Source organism: Cervus canadensis, chromosome 19, assembly GCF_019320065.1.
Source record: "Cervus canadensis isolate Bull #8, Minnesota chromosome 19, ASM1932006v1, whole genome shotgun sequence".
Taxonomy (NCBI): Eukaryota; Metazoa; Chordata; class Mammalia; order Artiodactyla; family Cervidae; genus Cervus; species Cervus canadensis.
Genome location: NC_057404.1, coordinates 11382797 through 11387113, shown reverse-complemented (window position 1 = coordinate 11387113; position 4317 = coordinate 11382797). Strand labels below are relative to the sequence as shown.

Here is a 4317-nt window from a genome sequence, read left to right as displayed (position 1 = left end):
AAAATCGAAATTAAATCCAAATATATTTTTTCACAAAATTTGATCCTGATGTTACACATATATGAATGTAACCACAAAGACATAGTTACCACACACTCTTGTATATCAAAACATCTACAGTAACTTAAATGATCAGAAACAGTCAACTGATTGAATAAATGATAGATGATCTGAAAATAATGTATTAATCATAAAAACGAAGTTGTTAATGTACATTCACTGGCACAGACATAAATTTAGGCTATAATACTGTGTGCCTGAAAAAAATACAAAATATTACATGCAATGTGATCCAAATTTTGCAACCCGAGAGTGTAACAATATGGATTCACATGCATATATATGTCTGGAAAAAATAAAGCAAATGTTGACAGCAGTTAGCTCTATGTTGTGGAATTTTGATAATCAAGATTTTTTTTTTCAGATTATGAGACTGACACACCGCTTGTAGTGCTAAAAAAGACACTAAGATTTTCTTTTCAACACATAGCATGCATTATCTGAAAATTATTTTAAAAAGCATAAGATATAACAAGTAGGATAATTTTTAAAAGTACAAAATAATTGAGATATGTACTTAGGTGAAAGGCAGATTGTACACCAGTATGTATGTGTGAATTCTCTTTAGTAAAAGTAACATAAAATGCATTATGATAGGGATTTCCCTGGTAGTCCAGTGGTTAAAACTCTGTGCTTCTAATGCAGGGGGCACAGGTTCAATTCCTGGTCAGGGAACTAAGATCCCACATGCTGCACAGTGTGGCCAATAGATAAATAAATCAAATAAAGTTACTTAAAAAAAATGCATTATGATAAATCTGTAGTATGTACAGCAAGTCCTATCTGTGGTCAGCTTTGGAATTAAGACCCATAGATGATTTTTCTAATAAAATTACTGCTATGTGCTTTAAGATGTAGTCATATCATTAAGTATTACTTTATTATCATCAAGATGTATGACTTCTACTGAGTTTCGGCTAGAATAAAAGAAATAGGTCTATTGTATGCTCCTTGTTCTTGCTATCTGCTCCCTGCATGTCTGTGAGAGCCTGAGAGAAGAATATTTCTGCCGCAAAATTATCTACTGCTGACAGAAAGATCCTAGATAACTGACCTTCAGTAGTCTTGAAGGAGGTCCTAATGGGACACCTAAAAATTCTTCAATTCAAAAGATTGCGATGGAATTACCTCAAGTATTATGAGTCAACTGAGTCTGAGAAACATGTCAGGATCCAGTTTACTGCTGCTTCAGCACTTGAGGTCATGCAGACACATCAGCCCCCCAGAGGCCCATCCCCACACATGTAATTGCTCAGACGGTCAAAACCCTCCCTCTACAGTAGAATGGTTTAGCTCAGAGCCTGGGGACAAATTCTAGAAGCCACTAGAAGATGGCTTGGCTTGTTAACTATAAAATCATTTACTTCTGGAAATTTTATTTTAAAGTGAATTGAATTAGTATTTGTCAAGAACTGGTTGTGGAACCATAACTAAAAAGTGAAAGGAAAATTTTGGTTCATCTGGTAAAAATATGACAAGTGTCCAGGTAGAACTTGTTTCGGATACCTGTGATTTCAGGATCTAAAATCACTGTGTCTCTGTCAGTCTCTTTCTTTCTCCCATTTTCCCTCCATCCCTACTTCCCCTTATTTCTGGGTGGTGCTATTTACTTCTCTCCAATTGTAATTAATAGTAAAATTTCACCACATTCATAGGACCCTTTCAAAACCTGTCTCTCAGCTTTGATGTGTCCATATAAAATTACTGGGCAGAATGTACTCTACACAACCATAGCCTCACACATAGCCTCCACACATGAATTTCATCTTCCAAAAACTTCTTGATCATGTCAACATCTGTGCACTTTTAACATTTCCACTTCTGCCAGCTGCTGTCATACCTTATCTGATGATTTCTGTTCAGCTCAGTTCAGTTCAGTCACTCAGTCATTTCCAACTCTTTGCAGCCCCATAGACTGCAGCACACCAGGCTTCCCTGTCCATCACTAACTCCTGGAAATTGCTCAAACTCATGTCCATCAATTCGGTGATGCCATCCAACCATCTCTTCCTCTTTCATCCCCTTCTCCTCCTGCCTTCAATCTTTCCCAGCATCAGAGTCTTTTCCAATGAGTCATTTCTTCGCATCAAGTGGCCAAAGCATCAGAGCTTCAGCCTCAGCATCAGTCCTACATTGCTTCTAAATATTTACCTTCCCTCATGCCCCTCCCCACCATCACTCACCACTAGATAATTTTCCAGACCTGAAGGAACGCCCCAAGATTTCCCCCTGCACACATAACCATTCTCCAGAGTGGAGTTAGAGAAATATTTTCAAATTGAAAGTCTGATCATATTCCATTCACATAGTCTTATTTTAAAATGCATACATGCCTCCCAGAATCCTGACCTTGACCTACACTGCTCTTTGGTAAATGGCTACTCCTTCCCACCTCAATATCTTCTTTCAGAATATATTCATTATTTTCCCAGTGACCTTTCTTTTTCTATTATTCTTAACTGGACAGACTCTTGCTAAAGGATCTTCTTCCTCTGCATAGATTTTTCTTCATTATTTGACAAACTAATTCTAACTTTCTTAGATCTTAGATAAATGTATTAGTTTTGTGTTTCTACGTATCACTACAAATTAGTGGCTTAAAACAACATAAATGTATTGCCCTAGAATTCTGGAGGGCAGAAATTCATATCAGTCTCAAGGGGCTGATATCAAGATGCTCCTGCTAATGGTTCAAGGAAGGATCCATTCTGTTGCCTTTTCTAGTTTCTAGACATAATCTGGCTTCCTGAGATCATGGCTCCTTCTCCACCTCCAGAGCCTGCAGAGGGGCATTTTCAAACCTCTCTCTCTGTGACCCTCTGCTTCTGTCATTACATACATTGTCTCCTATGAATTTTTTTCTTCCTTCACTTTTTATGATGACTCTTGCAGTTACATTGGGCATAGCCAGATGATCCAGGAAAATCTCCCCTTCTCAAAATTCTTAATTTAATGACATTTGCAAAGTCCTTTTTGCCATGTAAGAAACCATATTGATAGCTGCTGGAGAGTAGGAAATGGGGGAGTATTACTCTGCCTATTTCATTAACATCATTTCTTTCTATGGAAAGCATCTCAGAACTCATTTATTTGATGAAAACTCCCTAATAAGTTATATCAATCCTTCGTTTACTTGTATCCTTCATAAACCTAGACACTTGGTGAATGCATGAATTTTTCCAGTTAATGTTTCCTAATATTTGATCTTATCACCATAGCCACTGCTATGTAGCACCATTATTGACGCATAGTCACATGTCCACCTATGTAGTCAGGTACATTAAATCTGTTATCAAAAAAGGATGAAGACGTGGTGGCATTCAAAAACATAAGCTAATATATATCCATTTTGATTCCTTGTTTCTAATTGTATAGCATTAACACAACTGTCTTAAACTCAAAAATAGTGCCAACAATACTGAAAAAGGAAACTGAGAGTTGACTTAATAAATATGCACTAGAAATTTCAGGCGCTATTCTAGCTTTAGAAAATATTTCCTAGAAGTTCTTCTGGGAAAGTAATGCATATAGGAATACTAGTCGGTAGCTTTTAGATACAATTTGATCACAATTTTAGACACAATTCAAAACTATATTGTTGGTGGGGGACTGGACTGGGGAGTCTCAGTGTTGGGTACAGTCAGGCAGAATGTGGAATTACAGGCAGAAGGACAGAAATGTCCTAAATTTCTAGGGTAGCGGGGTGCATTTTAAATCAGAGTTTTGGTGTCCCAGTGATTGTTGATAATGGCAATACCACACTCCTAAGAGAATATGGAGGAAATAGCTCACTCAATTAAATCCCTAGTTAAAGGTCCTGGCATTTTAGGAAGGCTCTAATTTAGGAAGAAACACACACATGCACACTCTTTTCGTCAGTTTCTAAATAAATTAGTCTAAAAAAATCTATCGCAAGTAAGGTTGAAAAAGACCCTGGTGAGTCTATGTGCAATGCAGAATTCTAGTGTGTGTGGGAAAAACAACCAGTATTAAATGCAGGTATTATACTCAGAGCCAGAGGAAGGTTCACCATGAAGCTGAATAGATGCATACCAGTTCCCTTCTAGGGACCCTCACCATGGGTTCATATGGTCATACTTCTGTGTAAATAAGTAAAATCAAGACTTTTTAAAATTGTAATTGATTAAAACAATACTCCAACTTCATTATTTTTTTCCCCTTATTTACCCCTGTGCTAGACTTACTGAGGGCATGATAGGGAACAAGTTAATGGGAAGTTGAGTTGGGAGCTCAATC

General features: G+C 37.2%; 1 non-coding gene across 1 annotated transcript; it reads left to right on the top strand.

The window, feature by feature from the left end:
• Positions 1-662: 662 nt before the first annotated feature.
• TRNAR-UCU lies at positions 663-735 on the top strand. The gene has a single exon. It is a non-coding gene; the product is annotated as a tRNA-Arg (tRNA).
• Positions 736-4317: the final 3582 nt, after the last annotated feature.